The 21,843-nt window shown below is 42.9% G+C and overlaps 1 protein-coding gene across 7 annotated transcripts in view; it reads right to left on the minus strand.

Annotated features, from left to right (window-relative positions):
- The window catches only part of SMAD2 (SMAD family member 2), a 78,184-nt gene extending 64,199 nt beyond the window's left edge, over window positions 1-13,985 (minus strand). For 2 of the 7 annotated variants that reach the window (XM_072732335.1, XM_072732329.1), the window contains exons 1-2: window positions 13,668-13,927; window positions 13,217-13,300 (exon numbers count right to left, since the gene is read on the minus strand). The gene's annotated coding sequence lies outside the window, so the exon portion shown is untranslated. Of the gene's footprint in view, window positions 1-13,216; window positions 13,301-13,612 lie in introns of all 7 variants that reach the window. The other 5 variants (XM_072732330.1, XM_072732328.1, XM_072732333.1 and 2 more) reach the window with 5 other exon arrangements.
- Between the last annotated feature and the right edge of the window lie 7,858 nt (window positions 13,986-21,843).

The following is a 21,843-nucleotide window of genomic DNA, read 5'->3' on the forward strand; positions in this document are numbered from 1 at the left end:
ACTGGAATGACACCAGATACATAAATAAGTGGAAGAAAGCTGACATATTTATGATAGTGTCTTCCATTTCTAAACAAGTATATGTTCTTATAATTTGAATTATACAAGTGTTAAAATTTTCTCCATTAAGGTCTCACCTATGTTTCTACTTTATTTTTGCCTAGGCATTTTGTAGTTTGAGTCGCCATTTTAAATGGTAACTTTTTTAAATTTAAATTTTCTTGCTGGCATACAGAAATGCATGGTTTTTACATAGTGACTGTTTAAAAAACTCCACTTTATTGAGGCATAGTTTACATACAAAACGCACAGCTGTTAAATGTATAGCTTGATAAGTTCTGACAAATGTATACATCCACATAACCATCATCCCAGAAAGTTTCTTTGTGTCCTTTTTCAATCTACCTTCCACACCCCAGGCAGTTACTGATAGGATTTCTAGCAAAGTAATTTTACCATTTCTAGAAATTAATATAATTGGAATCATGCCATATGTACTCTTCTGTGTCTTGTTCTTTTAACCAGCACCCTTTACTCAAATTAAGCAAGTTCTCTTATACTCCTAGTTTTCTAAGAATGAGTACAGAATTTAATCATATGCTTTTTTTCCCCCCTTCAACCATCAAGATAATCATACGGCTTTTCTCCTTTGATTTCATTTACAGGTTTTCTAATGTTTAATCATCTTTACATTCCTGGGACACACCCTTATTAGTCATGGTATTTTTTAAGCAAATACTAACATTGTACCTAAAATTTCTATTGCCACGTTCATTAGTGAGCTGTGACCTATTCATCTCCCTTTGCATACTACACTTGTTCCACCCAGAGTATCTAGATTACAGTAGCCTAACAATTTTTTTGTTATTTTCTATAACATTTTGTATAAGACTGGAATTAATGATTCTTCATATATTTGTTTTTGGGGGTTTTTGTTTGTTTTTATTCTTCATATGTTTTATACAACTTGCCCATCTAGAGTTTTCACTTGGGATTTGGATTTTTGGTTTTATTTAATTTTATTTTGTAGGAGGTAGGTGCCTAAGTCTTTAAATTATAATCTTGTCAGGTTTATTCTTTTTTTTTTTTTTTTAAGATTTTATTCATTTATTCATGAGAGACACAGAGAGAGAGGCAGAGAGAGGCAGAGGGAGAATCAGGCTCCATGCTGGGAGCCCAACGTGGGACTCAATCCCGGGACCCCAGGATCATGCCCTAAGCCAAAAGCAGATGCTCAACCGCTGAGCCACCCAGGGTTCCCCAGTTTTCTTTATTCTTAAGCCAATTTTGGTCATTTATTTTGCAAGAATTTGTGCAGTTTTTAAATTTATAAGGCAAAAAGAAGATGTTCACACTGTTCTCAGTTGTTTTAAAATCTCAATTTGTCTATAGTCATATCCTTTGGTGATTTCTAACATATTTGTGTCCTTTTTTCTTCCTCTATCAATCTTGGCAAACGTAGTCTTTTCAACTTAGCACTTTTCATTTAGTTGATCCGATTAGAACACTCTTTTTCATTACCGTTTCTCAACTTTATTTCCTTCCTTTTTCTAACTCATTACATTGTACAGTTAGCTCATTAATTTTTAGCTCTTTACTAATAAACATTCCCTCATGAGTGGGATTAGTGCCCTTATAAAAGAGACCCTAGGGAATCCCCTGCCCCCTTCCACATGAGGTGACAGCAAAGAGACAGCTATCTATGAAGTAGGAAGCAGGTCCTCACCAGACCTGCTCACCAAATCTGCTGGTGCCCTGAACTTGGATTTCGCAGGTTCTAGGACTGTGTGAAACAAATTTCTGTTGTTTTTAAGTCCCCCAAGTCTATGGAATTTTGTTATGGCAGCCCAAGATGGATTAAGACACAGATTATGCCTACTGTGTATTTATTTCTTTATTTTGAAACTATGTCATCATACTTTTAGGTGTGTCTACTACTAAAAGCATTTAGTTGAGTTTTTGTTTAAGTTTCATTCTCCTTTAACCAGCAAGCTTTACCTGAAATTATGTACTAGGCTTATGAAAATACTTTAGCTAATTTTCTATCATCTTATTTTGTGGTTTTGGGGGCTTTTTTTTTTTTAAGATTTATTTGTTTATTCATGAGAGACACAGAGAGAGAGAGAGAGAGAGAGAGAGAGAGAGAGAGAGAGGCAGAGACACAGGCAGAGGGAGAAGCAGGCTCCATGCAGGGAGCCCGACGTGGGACTTGATCCCAGGACTCCAGGATCACGCCCTGGGCCGAAGGCAGGCGCTGAACCACTGAGCCACCCGGGCTGCCCTGTGTTTTCTAATTCCTAAGCATCTCTGCTCTTTTGCCTCTTTTCTGCCTTCTGTTGGAATGATCACATTTCTTCATTTCCACTCATCCCACTTTGAAGTTATACACAGTATTCCAATTCTTTCAGAGGGTGATCCTTAAAAAATTTTTTTTTCTTTTTTTTATTTTTTTTTTCTTAAAAAAAATTTTAATGGAAAACTTTAGTCAGTAGTTTGCAGGTGAAAACAACAGCCTAAAAAAAAAAAAGAAAAAGAAAACAACAGCCTATTAAAAACTATAATAAATGAAATAGAAAAAAGACAATCTCATAAGGATAGAGAAGAATAAAAAAGAAAACAAGCAAAATTTTGATAACTGGGAAATGAATGGAGCAGTCACTGTGAACAGATTAGAGAACCACTAACTCTAAGCGAGGTGTGGGAAAACATCCTGATTTCACAGCAAAATCCTCAAAGGGTCAAGTAAAAGACAGCACCAGTTACAGCAAAAACTGAAGGCTGAGAGACGAAGAGATGAAAACAGGCAGGATTGAGTGAAAGTTATTTGAGAAGCAATAACATCCTCAGATCTGCTTCCCAACTCTATGTCCCTGGGTACCTGTTCCTCTCCCTCTCCAGAAGACTAAATGTTTATTCTCAGCAGAGAGTAAAACAGGTTCACCGGACTAGGAGATGGTCTGGGAACCACTAGGAAAAGAGACGGAGTAAAAGAATGAGTAAATAGTATGCACATGTGGACTCCCAACCCCTTCCTCCACTGAGTTCTAGCTCCCAAAACACTAGCAGCCAGACCTTTACCCATTTAGTCAGATCAAGACTCTTCTAAGGGGTACCTGACCCAACCCAGGAGGGAAGACACACAGATACTAATACTGAGAGTTTACCAACAAACAGCCCACACAGATCACAGATCACTCTATACTGAAACTGAAAGGAGACAAGACTCACCCACATACTCAGTTTCCAAGCAGCTTTTTGGACCCTTACTTTTGTAATCAAGGATGACTCTCATTACCTGAGAGAAAAATGGCCAAAAACAAAAATGCAACTCAAGAAGTTTGAGACCCTACAGAGAAAAGAAAACATCGTAAGAATCATCACCACAGCTAGAGACAACAGGAGAAGGGAGAGCAACCCTGAAGCAAGAGCAGCTTGCTTTACAAAAGAAACATTCAAAGAATAAAAGAAGAGTTCTTGGATAGCTGGGCAGTTTTCGATAGCAGAAGAAGGGGGAGGAGCACCAATAGAAAGGCTGGGAAGTAAGGTAGAGGAAATCTTCCAGAAGGTAAAAAAAAAAAAAAACAGTAGGATGGAAAATAGCAAAAAAAAAAAAAAGGTGAAGAAAACTGGAGGACCAATTCAGGAGGTCCAATGTCCAAACAGGACTTCAAAAAATCATCAGAGATTGGGGTGAGGGAGGGAGGGTGTCAAAGAATTCAAAAAATAACCCCTGAACTGAAAGATGGAAGTTTCCAGATCTAAAGGGCCATCAAGGCTCAAGACCTCAGGACAACAGAAGAAAACATACCCACATCCAGGCTGGTGGGGGTAAAACTTCAGAATGCCGAAGGCAAAGGAAAAGCCTAGTCTCTTTGGAGAAAGAGCAGGTCACTTGGAGAAGAATCAGAAGAGCTTTGGTTTTCTCACGAGTAACACTGTAAGTGAAGTTCAAAAGATCAATGCCTTCATAATTCTGGAGGGGAAAAAAATTACTTCCAAACTATAATTCTATTACCCAACCAGGGTAGAATAAAGGTATTTTCTGGAATATAACATCTCCAGATATTTACCCAAAAGAGAGAGAGAGCCAAAAGAATACAAGATCTAACAAAGGAGAAAGTGAAGGAACTCGGTAAGATGACCATGAAGGGGAATGCCAGGATGACTGCTGTGTCCTAGGCGTAGAGGTAATCAGTGCAAACTGGAGCAGGTTCAAGAACATAGAGCCAAGAATAATGCCAGGCTTCTCTCCGAAGTGTACAAACACCATAAAAGTCAATGGAAACACGACTTTCATTGATGAGACCCACAATTATTGTGGCAAATGGTTAGGAGTAAACAAGACAGTGAAGAACCGCCTGACACATTTCTTTTAACCATCATCTGAGCAAGACATTTCTGCTCCCACAGACTACAATGCAAAAGGGGAAAAAAAAGTGCCTGAGAAGAGAAATTCTCATATATTCCTACGTTTGTATACACATGGAATTTGTTAGGCCAGTGCTGCCCAACAGAAATAGGATGCTATCCACATCATGTAACTGTACATTTTCTACTAGCCATATTAAAAAACTAAAGTAAAAATGTGAGGTTAATCATTCAAATAATTTAATTTACCTCACTATATCCAAAATATTATTTCGATGTGCAATCAGTATTAAAAATCAAAATACATTCTATTTTTTGTCCTGTTATAAATCTCCTGTGCATTTTACACTTGCAGGCCATCTCAATTCTGACTAGCTACATTTCAAGTATTCAATGGCCACAAGCGGCTAGTGGCCACATGTTGGACAGACAAGCTCTAGAAGAATACACAGGAAAGCAGCTCACTAACAGTGGTTCCATTTCTGGACTATGAAGCAGGAGGCAGATCTAAGAGAGACTTACTTTTCATTACGTTCATTACATTTCATACTATTTTGTTCCTTTTGAATTTTGCACCATGTATGTACTACCTACTAAAAAAAAAAAAAAAAAAGAACAAAGTACATTCCCGAAACATACAAATGTGGATATCCTTTAACCTGCTTCTAGAAATCTACCTCATGCACGTGCAGAATTATGAATAAACAAAGCTTACTTGTTGTGACAACTGTTTTTAATATCACAAACTGGAAATAACCTACATGTCCATCAATGAATGACTGGTCAAATACATTCTAGGGGGACACCTGGGTGGCTCAGTGGCTGAGCCCTGCCTTTGAATCAGGTCGTGATCCTGGAGTCTGGGATGGAGTCCCGCATCGGGCTTCCTGCAGGGAGCCTGCTTCTCCCTCTGCCTCTGTCTCCGCCTCTCTATGAATAAATGAATAAAATCTTAAAAAAAAAAAAAAAATACACTATAGGCCCATACAACAGAATACTGTAAAACCAGAATAAAAAGATACTTACTATGTACTGACATGCTATAATCTACAAATGCACTGTTATGTAAAATATGACTGTACTAAAAGGTAACATATGCACAAAGTTGCTCATATATACACAGAACTTCTGCAGCATTACACAAAAACCTAGTAATGCTACTAGCCTTTGGAAAGGCAACTGGGTTGTAAGGAACACGCCAGCAAAGACTTTTCACCATATATCCTTTTGTGCCTTTTGAATGATAATAATCTATTACCTATTTTAAAAGCCCATCATTCTACATCTAGCTGGTGTCTCCTTTTATTCACCATGCTTGGCCTTCATGTGAAATTAAGTCCATCTATAAAGACTAGTGTTTTTCTAGTTCCTTCATAGGGAGGTCTGAGTCGTGTTTTTCCCAGAGGCCACAGATGTTTCAATGATATTGGAATAGTTTCTATTCAAACACACACACATTTAGCATACAGTTCCAAGAGTCCTATCATTACAACTCCATCCCTAGCTACTGGGCTGTTATGTATTAAATTCCCCAAAGCCAGTTTTTCCTTAACACAGACTGATTTCCAAGTTTTTCATATGTAGGAACATTTTTCTACCTCTCCTTCTCCCTTCCTCTTCCCCTTCCCTCTCTGGATCAACCAAATACATAAGAGAAAAAAAAAAAAAAGAGTCCTACATTTTATTCAATACTTGTAGCAGGTGGAATGGGCCTAATCTATGTCTATTTTAACATGCCTGTGAGATTTTAAGAAACCTAGGTTAAGAAGAGTATAGTCAATAATGGCAAACACTGAAAACAGTAGTATGATAACTGAAAAAAGACTGCTAAACTGGGCTGTTCAGAATTCACTGGTGACTTCAGAAACAGAGGTAGTAAATGGAATATGAAAGGGCGGCAAAAAACATTTCATGATGTTCAAGTCTAGAACAAAGGAAGTGATTAAATATAGAAAGCAAATGTAGGTTTCAAATATCTTCAAACTGCAAATACAAAATATTTCCCAAATACCTATATGATTTTTTTTATTTCAAATGAAAATCAAGTCAGATACTTCAACATAAAACACTTGAAGTGTGATGGTACTATCTCAAAGAACACCTCAGGTCCTTCTAGAAATAGCAATAAAATCACTATTGGATTTTTGGCAATACATGTTCAAACATATACTACACAGGTATAGAAAAAAGCAAATCACTAATGACCTGGATTTTCACAATGGTTTTAGTCAAAGAAATGAGGATAACAGAAAGCATTAAAAAAGAATAAAGATACATGGAAACTAACTGAAAAACAGATTTCTCAATTCTATTGTTACTATGCTTTTTTCCAAAGTTTTAAGCGAGAGAACAAAGACACTGCCATTGGAAACCTAAGGTGGCCCCACTGGATGGAGAACGATGGGTGCCTTTAAAACTAAAGCAAATAGAAAACATTCGTGTGTTCAATTTTATGGACTGTTAAAACCTAATGTGAGAGCTTGAATTTAACCCTGAAAGTAGGTCATTAGTTCAGTGAAAGTCCACATTTATAGGGATTGCTGTGTCAAGAGACTACCTGGTTTTGGTACCCTTTACCTTGAATGAGTTGTGTGGAATCTCTGTGTCTATAATCAGCTTGTAAACATAAAACTGCATGCTGGTTTATCATTCCCAGATCATTAAAAAAAAAAAAGAAGAAGAAAAGCATCTAATTATTAGGAGATCGCACAGGCCCAGGCCTGCCTCAACTCAGCATGAATACTCAGTATTCCAACTGCCCTCCAATCCAAAATCCCAGAGGCTGTGCTGACATTCTGCTCAGGGGGCCACTTCCAGCCATGTCAAGTGGGTACAGTCCTTAGGCCGTGAAAGTGCAATCAAAGCCAAGTCCAGGGTATAGTGGTTGTTCCATAGAACTTTCTATTAAAATTAAATTTAATATTTATTTCCTCAGTTACTGTAGTGACAGTTCAAGTGCTAAACCACATGTAGCTAGCTAGTATCTACCGTGTTAGTTCGGGTCTACAACCAAGGTTTTTCTCCACTATCTAATATTCAGCAGAGCTTCAAGAGGTTTCCAGGGGAAGAGGAAAAAAGCAAGCGGGCAACAGCCCTTTCCCCTTATGCTTTGAGACTCTACATCATGTTTTATTTTTTATTTATTTTATTTTTTGCAAAAGCCTTCTGGTTGTCGTTGTGTGCACAGGTGTGTGTGCCGTGCTTTCAGTCTGAAAACTAAGGGTTTAGAGCAGAAATGATCAACGTACAAACCTCAGGCCAAAGCTGGACCTTCCTGATACTTAAAACATTTTATAAATAAAAGTTTAATTGGCCAGTTTACATGAACTACACCCTAACCACCTGTCTAGGAAGTAAAAGGTTGGTCTAAACATGGAAAATTTGCATTCACTGCCACAGATAGAACATCTCTGGTCAACAAAAAAGTTTCCATAGTTCATTCAAATCAAGGGAGAAAGCTCATGGGCCCAGCTCCCATTGTAGCCTTTATCAGGAGTTTAGTCTGTGAACTTTGCAAATCAGATCCACCACCCCATATTCTGTAATGAAGGATGGGATTAAGATAGAGCCATTTCCTTAATATTTAAAAAAGCTTAACCATTATCTTATTATAGAATTTTTGGAAGAGCCGAAGCAGTGTATGAAAATGTACTTTACCTTAAACACAGGCAAATTACAAGATCACAGATTTCCCGTGTTACTTCCTCAGATCTAGTCTTTTTTGAATTGGAAGACTCAAGGTAATGAACTTGATGGACTTCCAGTGGCTTCCCCGATGATTATTCTTCCTTACTAACTGAATACATTAAGCCTGAAACTATGACCTTCCCCTAAAAAGTTAGGACACTAGTTTGGAGGAAATGAAGGTTTTCAGATGCAAACTGGACCTGTGAACTGAAAAGTTAGCAACAAACATCTACACTCACTTTCTACTGCTTTTGTCTCGAGGCCAAAGTAATTCCAGATTTTGAACCTAGAAGAATTAGTGGCCATTTCACAATCAACTCACAACTTTTAACGGGATTAAAATCACTGACTTTAGGATTTCTGTTTTCTTACAAACACAAACTAAAGATATGTCTACTGACCAGGCACTGGTTCCACTACTGTGGCTCAGTGACATTAAGAGGAACCTCTACACTGTAGAATGTAAGGGCAAGTATGTAAATCACAGAATTACCCTAATATTTCTGGCTATCTGGCCAAGTCAGAAGCAGTCTAAATCCAACCAGCCTGGCAAAATTATATTCTCCCCACATGAAATTACTGAAATTGAAACTGAAATAGAGCTATCCTTGATATGTCTATCTAGAATCAGCACTGAAATATGTCCTAATTGAATATATTACAATTATAACAATTTGGAGTAACAATCAAAATTGATCAGAGACAACCAATAAGCCTCAAACTGCATTTTTAAGACTGAAATACTTTTGTACTACTAGTTGGGAAAAAAAAAAACTTTAAAAAATTACAATGTCACCAATAAGCACTTAATAGAGTAGATGATTTAGAAAGTAACTCAGAGATAAGAGGGAGAATAACCCAAAAACATTATTAAGGCCAATACCGAGTCAAAGTCACACATAAGAGGCAATAAGTCCTCAACAAACAAGCCATCTATCCACACTTGTTTGGTCCTTGAAATCTCTAGCACACTCAGTCGTAAAGCTGGAGTGAAATGTTTTACATGACACCCCTGCAGACTGACAAAGAATGACTTACTCTGAAGAAAAGGGGTGGTATGGGGTTCTACACCACTTAGATCACCTTTCTTTACTACTGGCCTAACACGATAGGCTTCTCAGTCTGAAATCGTGGTGCTGCTCTAAATGGCAAAACAAATGAACACCATCTTGGTCATAGCAGGTACTACGCATCTTTCATAAAATAAGTCATCTGATAAAGCACAATGTTCTACCCCTTTAGGAACATTTGTTAATCATCCCGAATGACAATCTAAAGTATATTATGTAGATTACTGCACTCTTAAAAAGATTTTCCCAAACATGGTTTAAGCTAATTGATGAACATTCATTACTACGCTTTCAGGTCTGGTCCTGCACTGAATGGTCCCAGACATGCTAGTTAGGCTTTGAATATTTGGTTTGTGTCTTGTAGATTATCTCTATTATCCTCACCAGGCTGTTATCTTGTTTTTTCTTACAACAGACAGTAGGCTAACAGTTCCCCATCCTCCTACCCAACCCCCCACTATACTCTCCTTAACCTCCCACATTACCCACAACCTACTTCTTTCTAATCTACTGTGGCTTAGAAGCTAGATAACTTTGTTAGAAACATCTGGGGCATTAAAAAAAAAAAAAATCTAAAATATATATATGCCAATAGGTTTTGATGAAGGGTCTGATGGCTCTCCTAATGACTGTAACTTTAGGTGTGGACTTAAGACAGTCTGGCTGCCCCAGGCATTTTTTGCTTGGTGTCTAGTTCTCAAATGCATTTTATAATAGGTCAAGAATCAGAGTGTAGGCAAATCATCTGGGATTAGAAAGAAAACAACTGAAAGCCACAAGAAGACAGCAAGAGATCATCCAGGAGGACCCTGGATGTCTGAGGCAATGTGCTGGGTACTTCAATCACAACACTTAATCCTTGCAATAAGGGGAAGAGGCAGGTGTCACTACCTCTGTTTTCAGTCAGAAAACAGAGGCTCATGAGTTAAGCAATTTGCCAAACATAGTAACTGGGAAACCAACCATTACCGAGGTTTCTCTGACTCCACAACCCACGGCTGCTCCACTACGTGAGATTGTAGCCAAATCCTTAATCTCGATGCAGTTGAGTGTCTTTGCATTTTATTTCCAATTCTTTCAGTGGGACCCGTCTGATGCAGATTTGCTTTCTTTCTCCAGCAAGTTTCTACATCTAAAGGGCAATGGATAATCAAACTAAGGCCTGATTAAGCTTACAAGCTACAAGTGTTCATCTGTTCAGCAACAAGTATGTTTCTGAAACACTGGCCATGTCCTCAGTTTGTATGGATTATACAAAAACGGTGACAAGTTCCCCTCTTCCCCTCCCCCACCCCAATACAGACAGTTCCTAGTGATGCTATAAATTAACACTTGACATCTTCCCTCCTGAAGCCCTCCACATTTGACAGAAAGCAATGCAAGCATACTTTAGGAACTGGCCAGTAATGCATCACAAGCTCCCTCAATTTGTACAATAACATGATTTTCTTACTCCAAAGACTGGAGGACAAGGCAGGAGATAGGAGGAGTTTCCACTTTTCCAATTCCATTAGGGAACAGGGGTATACTTGTTCCCTGTTAGATCCTTTATTGCTGAGTCCAGGGCCTGACACAGAGCAAAGGCTATTTTATTTGTTGAATAAATGAATAAATGCTACTTGTTCAATAAATACAAGTTATTTTGTTGAATAAATGTAGAACCTCGCCTGAATTGCTTTTGAAATCTTTGGACTTCTCATTTCTGACATACCCTTGCAACACTTAGTGGAAAACAGCTTTCATCTTACAAAAACTAAAAGCTTAAAAATGGTTCCTCTCCTCCCATCAGAAGACAAGGGATCTAAAAGACATGCCCCTCTCCATCCTTTAAAAGGGACTTGTCCCAAGAACATGAATAAGCCCCCATCTGCCAGACTGCACTAAATACAGCTTTTATATGCATTACAAAAACACCTGTATAAAAAGCTGCTACAAAACAAGGCCTTTGGAGTCCTAAAGCACAAAACCAACAGAATAAAAACCAAACAAGAATAAGGAGAGCTTTCAGACATTTCTAAAAGCCCAAACTGAAAATATTTGCTAAATATAAAAATGGGTCTTTGATCAGTGGATGATGCAGCTCAACTGTTTTTCACTCACATACCTCCCCCCAACGTGAAGTAACAAGATTATAGCAATATGATTCTAATATTTAAGGTAGGAAAATGAAAAGGGGACCTTTTGCCATCTTGAAGTAGAAACCAGCTTTGTTCCTATTAAAGAGAAAGGACTGCTGAAATACACAAAACCATCCCCAAATCCCTACTTAGTTAAAACACATACCAGGCCTGACAAGCCACAAACAACAGGAAATTACCCTGCATGGTTTCTTACAAGACTATTATTACATGAACCTTACAGACTGTGTAGAGATTTGATCACTTATGCCTAGGCACAGGTAAGTTACAGCCACGAAAACCTAACTCTTGCTGAACACCTACAATGTGAAATCACTATAGAAGGCATAGCTACAAAGTACAAAAGCGAAGCCCAAAGAGCGATTTCTTACTAAACAAGCCCAGAAATGGATGTTTCCTATCACATTTATAAAAACTGGCCACTGAACTACCTTTAAACTCAACTTTAAGAGAACTAAGTGAGCACTTGGACTCAAAATATTCTTATTTACTACCATAACTAGTTTTATGGCAAAAACTATTTTAACTTTAAAAATAAAATCAGTGTTACTTTCTGAATTTAATGTAAATGTTTGGTAAATGACTTTCTGATTCAGAAAAATTCCACCAATATCCTGTCTGGTTTTTTTCAAAGCAAATGAAAAAAAAATCTTCAAACTAGGACACATTTATGAAATCCGTTTCACGTTATCTCTCCCAACTGTTACATTTGCTTCGCTTATCTCTTTATTTACATTAAAACTCCTCAAACTTCATTTAACTACTTAACTTACACTTCTACCTAAGGAAAACTTTTTAAAGGGAGTCAAAAGTAGAATAATAGCAAATGTATTTTCAGAGTGGTAGCAAATTTGTTTTCTTATTCTGCTCAAGGAAAAACTTCCTTACAATCAGTGGTACAGGTTCAATTCACACAAAATTCAGAAGGAAAATGGAAAGGAACTAAGACTGCAGAATCATTAAAAATTCGGTAAATTAACTCAGATTTTGGGGGGGCACTTTCGAAAAATGGAATAACTCCAAGCAGGTCTGCAGTGACCATTTATTTATTCATTAACAGTTACTTTACATGTGTTACTTTAGAAGTTCAAGACAGCAAAACTGAGGACACTCAAAAGTGTAACAAACAAGACACGGTTTTCACGGAAAATGCTACTTCCAGAATCGTTCCACCCGGAGATGGTTTTTAAAATAATGGTTTAATGGACAACCAGCCGGTAGTATTTAGCTTTTAAGGGGTCAAGAGGAAGGAACACCAAAACCAACCTAGGTATTGTTTTTCTTTTGTTTAGGATCAAAAGGAAACCATAACCACAGAAAGGTTAAGTAAGTAAAAGGCAAAAGTACCCAACCCCAAGGACAGTATCCCCCAAGAGAGAACAAAACCATTAAGGTTGCAAATGTGTAAACCAAGTTTGAAATACGTGAAATCAATTAGCGTGCTTTCTAAAAGGCGTGTGATAAAAACTAACAGGCTCCACTCCCAGGGCAACTTTCACAAGCGAGCGCAGATCTCCACGGAGGATCGGCCGTGTGCCTGCTCGTGCGAGAGGACACGCGAGCAGTTCCGAACCCCGGGTTTGGAATGGTTAACAAAGGTTACAGGACCAAAAAAAGAAAAGAGAAAAAAGTGGAAGCGAAGTACCGCACGCTCCTACCAGGGCTTGCCAACAACTCCCGAAACAAGAAGAGCTCGGTCCCTCCGGCTTTGAAAATCAGAACCACAAAGTACGAAGCGTGTTCGCGGCCGAGGAGACGGGCCACGGCCGGGCAGCTCGGGCGCCGACCCAGGCGGGGTCCCCCCGCGCCCCCCCCGCGCCCCCCCGCGCCCCCGGCCCCGACCCCGCCACACCCCGGCCCCTAGGGCCGTGCGACGCGCCGAGCCTCGCCGAGACCCGAGCCCGACGCAAACACACCCCTACCCCGAGGGCCCGCCGGGCGCCGCCGCTTTACCTGCACCGGGGCTCCGGGTCCCGCCCCGTCAGAGCCGGGGGTCCGGGACCTTTTGTTCCTTCCTCTTCCGAATGGGATGAGGGGCTGGGAGGGGAGAGGGGAAGGGGCGACTGGAGGCGGAACTGAAAACACTCCCGCGGCCGCCCGGCCCGGCCCGGCCCGCCCCGCCCCCCAGCCAGTGCCCGGCCCGCGGCCCCGCGCGCGGGGAGGGGACGCGGGCTCGGCCACCGCCCGCGGGAGGGAGGGGGTGGGGACGCGCGTCCCGCCGCCGCCGCCGCCGCCGCCGCCGCGCCGCCGCCCCTCCTCCCCTCGGGCGCGAGCCCGCCCGCATCCCCCGCCCCCCGCCCCGGGCCGCCCGGACGGCCGAGCCCTCCCCCGCCGCGCCCGCCGGCCCACCTCCGCTTCCGCCCTGCGCCCTCCGCCGCCGGCCGCAGCGGCGCGGCGCACCCACCTTCGGGCGGCTCGCTCGGCGCTCGCTGGCTGCTGGCTGGGAGCTGCTCCGCCGCCGCCGCGGCCGCGCGGTAGACCCGCCTCCCACCCCGGGCCGCGAGCCCCGCCGATTCGCCGGCGCAGCCCCGGGGCTGGCACCCTGCCGCCCGCTGATTGGCGCCCCCGGCCGCCCGTTAGGGCGCGAGGCACGCCGGCCGAGCGCAGCGCCCGGCGCGCACGGAAGACGGGGCGAGCGGAGGAGGGAAGGAGGGAGGCCGAGCGCCCGGGAAGGGCCGGGGCGCGAGCGGGGCTCGGAGACTCGCGGGCCACTACCTCCCCACCTCCGCTCCCCCCGGCCGCCCCGCCCTCCCGGCCGGACCGGCGGCGCGCGCAGCCAATGAGCGCGCGCGGTGCTCGGGGTGTGAGCCGCGCGTCGGGGGCCTCGAATCGGAAGGGAGACGTCGCTCGCTGATTGGTCCCGCCTCCCCCGTAGAGCGTGAGGCGAGGCGCGGCCGCCGGGCGGGCTGGCGGCCGGCGGCCGGGGCCGAGGCGGGGTGGCACGCCCGCGGTCTCGGTTGGCGACGTCTGGGGCGCGCTGCCACGGGCGGCTCCGCGGCGGGAAGGCGCGGGACCTGCCGCGCTGCCGGCCGCGGCCCCGCCCCGCTGTCCTGCCCGCGCCATTGGGTGGGGCCCGTGGGCCGCCGCCGAGCCCACCGCCCGTACCCAGCCGCGAGCGGACACGTGCTCGTCCCGGGGGAGGCCCGCGGGCCGCCTCGAGGACGCGCCGAGCCGGGGCCGGGCCGACCGCGCCGAGTGAGTGGGCGGGGCCCTCGTGCTGCCGAACGGGGCGGGGGCCGAGCCGCTCACCGGCGCTGGCGGGGCTCTTCTCCGGGCGCCCGCGGCGGGCGGGGGGACGCCAGGTGTTTCTGAAGAGCCGGGACCTTGGTTCCGCCTTGGTGAAAGGTGGCGCGACTGCTGCATGCTCCGGAAGGCCCTCGCCAGGTCTAGACGCTGGGAGCCTAACACGAGGCTCCTCACCGCTCTCTTGCCCTCCCTTCCTCCTCGTTTCTCCGGAGCCCAGGCGGTGTTCCAGGCCCCGACCCGGAGGCCCCAAGCTGCCGGCCGCCCAGGCCGCCCAAAGCCGGTGGGTGGCTGGGTGTCCGCGCTGTCGTAGCCTTGTCGCCTCGACCCTACAAACACCAAGCCTCCGCTGGAAGCATGGACCCCGACTAATCACGTTCAAGTATTTACTTATTAAGCGTCTACTGTGTTTGGCGGCGAGCACCGTAGGACTACAGGTGAAAAGAGACTTCGGTCTTACGGCAGGCTGTGGTGCCGGTGCCAGAGCCAGCACTACAAACACCATTTTCTTGGCTCCCTGGCCGGCCCGCATCATCAGTCCTTAGGAACAGGTAATACCGGATGACCGTTCAAACAGCGAGAGGCCTTGAAGCTTACTCTCTTTTCAGAAACGAAAGCCTCCCGGAAGACAGCACCTTCAGATGGACCTGGGTAGATACTTGGCCATTCTCGGTGTCTTACAGCTTTTCCGGACTTACTCTCAAAAATCGCCTTCATTTCTGCCATCTCTCTCCTCAAATATGGAAGCCCTGGGGTTAGGCAGATTGTAGTTTTGAATGCCGCTGCGTTCCACATCTGTGAGCTTTGACAAGTGGAACTCGCCTGCAATAAGGCGGTTTAAATGTAGTCCTGTGGTGATTAAATAATGATACATGAACACCCACAGCATAGGGCTTTCAAGTGAAAGTCAGTAATCATGATCATTTCTTCTCTTCTGTTGCTTTCATGGGTTTGTGCTAAGATGAACCTACTCCGCAGAAATCCTTCAGAAGTTTACCTGGTCCAGGGCGCTTTCTTCCAGTGTCAGTTTACAGCCCGCTATAGTCACCCCTTTGAAAAAAATGCTTTCTAGGGTGCCTGGGTGGCTCAGCGGTTGAGCATCTGCCTCCAGTGCAGGGCATGATCCCAGGATCTGGGATCAAGTCCTACACCCGCTTCTTCCTCTGCCTATGTCTCTGCCTCTCTCTGTGTGTTTCTCATGAATAAATAAATAAATAAATCTTAAAAAAAAAAAAAAAAAAAAAAAAACTTCTGGAGGAGAACCAGGAAGCCAATTGGTGGAGCTGTTCCACCTCCTAAGATTTCTGTTTCTGCTTCCCAGAGACACCAGGGAGGATAGTCTAGGGCAAAGGTGGTTCAATTTAGAAGTAGCGAGGCTGTTTTTGGTTTTTAGCCCTTCTTCCCGCTGACATAAGCCAACAGATTTAATATGAAATAGCTTATAAAAAGCTACTGTGGATCCCACAAATATTTTCTCCTTTGTGACCAGGATGTGCATTTGGGTGTCCATGTTGGGTGGGTGAGTAGGAATAGAAACAAAAGCAGGACTGGCTGGAATTCCAGAAGAATTTGCTCCCAATATGGGTGTTAGGTGCTTTGGTTTAATTCAGTAGATAATATGTTTCCGGTCTACATTAGAGCATCTCTCCAAGGTGTCAGAATTTGGTTTCCTAACTCTTCTATTTAGGAAGTTTTCCAGGATCTCTAGGATTGAGGAAAGGGGAAGAGGAACAACCTGCTCCTCAACAATGTCCCCAACGGGCTTAGAAATGGGAGCATGCCTACTGCATCCCTCTGCTAGAAATGCATCTAAACCAAAGTGGGTCAAGACAGAAACTAAAGACAGGTGGAGCAGAGATTGCTATGGGGACAATCAACTTGGAAGTCCACTGGGGTACCTCAAGATAGACCTAGACAGACAGGTCCCTATTGCATAAATCCTATCAAGTGGGTCTTACTTTTATGTGGATAGACAACATTTCAAAATCAATTAAAACATGGGATCCCTGGGTGGCGCAGCAGTTTGGCGTCTGCCTTTGGCCCAGGGCGCGATCCTGGAGACCCAGGATCAAATCCCACATCAGGCTCCCGGTGCATGGAGCCTGCTTCTCCCTCTGCCTGTGTCTCTGCCTCTCTCTCTCTCTCTCTCTCTCTCTCTCTCTCTCTGTGTGTGTGTGTGTGTGTCTCTCATGAATAAATAAATAAAGCAAAATTAATTCAGAATCAGTTTACGGGAGAGATATATAGGAAAGATAGTAATGCTGGTTGTTCAAGGAAGTTTTGGAGCTATGAGTAGAAAACTTAAATTTCATCATTAATTCTTCTGCAGTTTGAATCTGTAAAAAATATATCCTTGTACCGATTTTTCTAAAGATTTAACTCCTATTCCATCTCTTCTCCGAAAAATCTATAAAGCCCTTCCTGGTTACCCGAGCCCAAAGGGTATACCACTCACCTATGAATTTTCTCTCATGGTCACAATGATTTACATACCATGACTTCACTTTAATGTCTTGAACTGTTAGTTTAGTCTTGAGCAGTTTAACTTCTTATGTGTATGTTTTGTCTCCCCATTTAGATTGTAAAGCCCTGAAGGACGAGGACAGCATCTTGTTCTCAGTTGTCTTCCCACACTCTAAGATAAAAAATACTAAGTAATCAAAGAAAGGGGATATACAGCATTTGTACAGCAGAAACGGGCTCTATGTGTGTCGGGTCTGCAGGTGTTCTACACAGGTTTGCACCACCCATTCAGTTGCCCTCCACACAAGTGTCAGGTATCTTGTTTGTCAGCATCCAGTCTCTATATTTGCTCATCCCAATGGAACCAAATTGCAATGAGCATTACTGAATCTTAAAGAAAGAGCCAGTTATTTGCAACTAAAAGGACACCAATTCAATGAGAAAACCTAAGTAAAAATCATAAAGGATTAATGTGTGGGGTTATTTTTGTTGCAAATTATAATGAAGAAATCCAATAGCAGCTGGATTTTTATCTCAATATAATGAAATTTCATGTTTTAAACTTATGTTGAAGATCTGTACACCTGCCTCTGGGCACACAGTCTGTATTCACCCGCTAGTTTTTATTAAAAATTACAATATGGAGCAGCCCCGGTGGCGCAGCGGTTTAGCGCTGCCTGCAGCCCAGGGCGTGATCCTGGAGACCAGGATCGAATCTCCTGTCAGGCTCTCTGCATGGAGGCTGCTTCTCCCTCTGCCTGTGTCTCTGCCTCTGTGTGTGTGTGTGTGTGTGTGTGTTTGTGTGTGTATGAATAAATGAATAAAAAATCTTTTTAAAAAAATTACAATATGATTTCCCAACATCAGATGGGAAATGCTGGCGACAAGAATAAAGTATGTATAAGAACAAAGAATTAAATTTGGGATTTAGCTGGTATCTGTGATAGGCCTACCATAAAAGCAGGGTGGGAAATTCTCATTTTATGGCCAAAATCTCTCAAGAAAAGAAGATATGCACTAGGGTTTTTTAGATTTAAAGAGAGAAAGGAATTGAGAAGTTGGTTGAGAAAAACATATTTAGTGAAAACTAAAGTTATAGTGTCACTATTGTCCAGGCATCTGATAATTAGTATTATATGTATCTATACATTTAATAGCATAAATACTCATTGGATCAACTGATTATCGGGAGAGCTAATGCAATGATTGCTCAAATATTGCTTGGTAAATTACAATATAATTTTAATGCAATGAGCACACCCATAAAGGCATTTAAATATTATTTTGAGATCTACATATTTGGGGAAAAATAGACAAAGGCCCATGTTTAAACGCTGAAAGAACAATGTACAAATTATTTAAAGTTCTATTGTAAAGAGGGACAATCTGGTAGTCATATGTCAACAACAGGGCCTTATGCCTTGATTATAATTGCCTCTATGTGACAATATTGACTAAGCCAGACTGCTGCTAGGCAGGATTAGTGTATAAAGGTATAATGCTCTTGGAAAATTTCAAGCATGTTAGCATAATTACTCTGATGAAGAATGAAGAGCTTACTTAACATAACTGACTAGAGTAGACAATAGATGCATAATCAGTGTCCTAATGATTGAATTAATGAGCCCCAGTTGTTTTTCCTTACTGTAAACAGTCCTCAGCTATGAAAAAGACATTTTGCTGAAGGAGTCTGACAATTGCGTTTGCTGATGAGTGGCTAGAATGTCTTTAATGGTGGGAAAGAGCTAACTGCTATTGGTTCCTAAAGGCGCCAATGGCGGATTTCAAGGAATCAATTATATAGCTACATTGAAGTTTCCTATCAGCTCTTCCTTGCCTTCATACAATCATGGAGCCTAATCAGTGCTCTTATTCTTCGATAGAGTAACCAAGTCCCAGGCTTCTCCAAAGTCCTATGGCCACTTAGTGCCAGAAATTATACATGGCATCTACCTTTCCTGCTCTGACACGGCCCACTAATTCTCTTCCCTGTCCCTGATCTGCACTCTCACCCAGGCTTTTGCTACTCTCTCATTCCCATCACCCTCTGTGCACTGACCAACTATTTCACAGTGAAAATCAGGACAAATTTCCTGTCCACACCAAACCCCTAGTACAAGAGGGGGTCTGTCTCCAGATTTATCCTTCCTACAACTTCCTGCCCTTCATTCTGGAAAAGGCTTTTCCTTCCACCTATTCTCTGTTCCCTTGACTACCTACTCTAGGTTAGCACACACCCCCCACCTCAAACACGCACACCTGCCACACCATCATATCACTGTGTTAAATTTCTCTTCAAAACTCTTCTCAATATGTGGAATTACATCCATTTATTCCTGTACTGATTTATCATTTTGTCACTTCTTCCCACTAAATGCAAGGTCTATAAGAGCAGGACACGTCTATTTTGTTCACCACAGTATCCCTGTTCAGGCATGTCTGTTTTGTTCACCATCTTATCCCTAATGTAAGCATACATGGAGGCACTCAATAAACATTTTTGAATAGATGGATAATTTTCACTCAAGTTCACTCAAACTCAGCACATGAAAACGGAAGCCATCATCTCCTTCTGTTTTCCTCTTGCAGTGTGTTTTAGCCCAGTTTCCTGGAAAATAGAGTTTGATGCAAAGATGCTGATGTTTTATTTAGGAGATATTATTCCAGGGCAGTGACCGGGAGAGAAAAAGCAAGGCATGATGGATTCCTCCATGCATTCCTCTGCTAAACACTGCTTCATGCTAAGCCTCAAAAAGATACAGCCAGTCTCCTGACAAGTGCAACCACTTGACCACACAGGACAGCTCCAGACAGACAATAAAGGAAAAGTCAGGTCTTGGAGCAATCTGAGAAAGGAAAGAATTTTATCTTCATGTCTCCTGTCTCCTATTGGTCAAAGCTTAACCTATAGTGAGCTCACTTTTTCCCATACTTCCCACTGTGTTGTCCATATTCCTTGATAGCCCCTCGGAAACCCAGGTGCCCTGCCCTAGATTCCAAGAGTGGGGTGAAGAGTCTGTGGGTATGTGGCTGGTTGGCCTCAGTCAAATCACAAGAGACTTAACTTAGTCACTCATGGCAGCTGAGACAGAGAGGAGGCCTAGAAAATCTGTGAAGACACATAAGCAGAACCTGATAAAAAGCAAAGGGAGGACTACAGTAAAGGTAGGACCAGGCCTGTTTCATTCACTGCATTGTACCCTATGATTACTGCTAATCAAATTTTAGTTGAATAAGTGGATATATGTATAAATGACATCACCATCTGCTGACTTATTTAAAACTGAAGACTTGGTGCCACTGTGATCATCCTTCTTGCTTAATTCTTATATATCGAAATGGGGGCAAAATTCCTCTTGGCTCTACTTCCATAATATATCAGATCAATGCCTCCATTCCACGCTCACTGCCTTGATTCTGACTTCATCATCTTTCTTTGGAATTATTGTTATAGCTCCTTAACTGGTCTTCCTGTCTCTAGCCTCATTCCCTTCCAATTCATTCTCCTCCCTGCTGCCAAAATTTGCTTTCTTTATAGCATATTTTCCAAATGCAAATCTGATAATGTCACTATCTTGATTAAATTGGTAGTTTTCTTCTTTTCTTTTTTTTTCTTTTTTTTCTTTTTTTTTTTTTTTTTCAGGATCGAATCAAGACTCCTTAGCATAGCCTGAAAGGTCCTTCATGATCTGTGCCAGGCTAGTCTCTTTAGCTTTACACCTCACCCCTCCCCACCTTGCTCCTCATACCTCAGCCAATCTGAACTCCCAGCAGGACACCAGGCTGGCTCCCTCCTCTGTGCCCTATACTGTGCTTGCTCTGGGTTCTGCCTGGAGTACAACTGTACCTGATGAGCCTCTACTCATATACTTCAGCACTGTTTCCATGAAGCACCATTCAGCTGTTGCAGCTTCTGTCCATCCACCAACCGCCCCCCCCCCCCTCCGGTATTCATTGTACCAGACTTAAGAGAAAGGACACTTGTGAAAGGATATTGGCGGGCTGACACAGTAGTTGAGAAGGCTGCAGAAGCAGACCAGATGATAAGCAAGAACAAGGAAGTCTGGGCAGCAGCTGGGGTCACAGCCAATATTATGGCACAACATGTCAAGGGGCATTGCTGCCACCACCATTCAGCACAGGATCCCTCAGCTCACGCTTCCAGCTCAATGGCAATGGACTCTGGTACCACCTCCCACTGGCATTACCAGCTCTGTGACTCCTGGAACCAGATGTCACTGCAGTGCCATTTATTGCCATCATTCTGATGCATCACTACAGCTCCCTCTTTGAAGCCTGGGTCAAATCTATTAGGCTTATTAAGCTTAGCATATGTTTATTGTTCTAGTTGCAGGCAGGGCTGGGGAAGCAAGGAGCTGAGTTTTGGGGTTTTTTTTCTAACTTCTATATTGTAATTGGGATCTGTTTCTCTCCAGTAATCATTAGATTACCCCAAAGAAAAGTGGGTCAGAGGCTAGGGAGCCCCCAAATGGCATATGTTCACCATGTTCTCAAATTCACTCAACAGATAAATTATGCATCTGCCTATGCCAGGTTCTCTCCAAGGCACTAGGGATACAAAAATGAATAAGGTGACCACTTCATACCCACAAGGATGCCAGTGATCCAAAAGATAAAAAAAAAAAAAAAAAAAAAAACCACCAAGCATTGGCCAAGATGTAGAGAAATTGATGGGAAGAATATAAAATGGGGCAGTCACTGTGGAGAACAATCTGGTAGGTTTTCAAAAGATTAAACAGTAAGCATATGACCCAGCAATTCCACTCCTAGATATACAACATATGTGAGGAATGGCAACATATGTCCCCTCAAAAACTTGTACACAAATGTTTACAGTGGCATTTTTCATCAGA

Source organism: Vulpes vulpes, chromosome 13 (assembly GCF_048418805.1).
Source record: "Vulpes vulpes isolate BD-2025 chromosome 13, VulVul3, whole genome shotgun sequence".
Lineage (NCBI taxonomy): Eukaryota > Metazoa > Chordata > Mammalia > Carnivora > Canidae > Vulpes > Vulpes vulpes.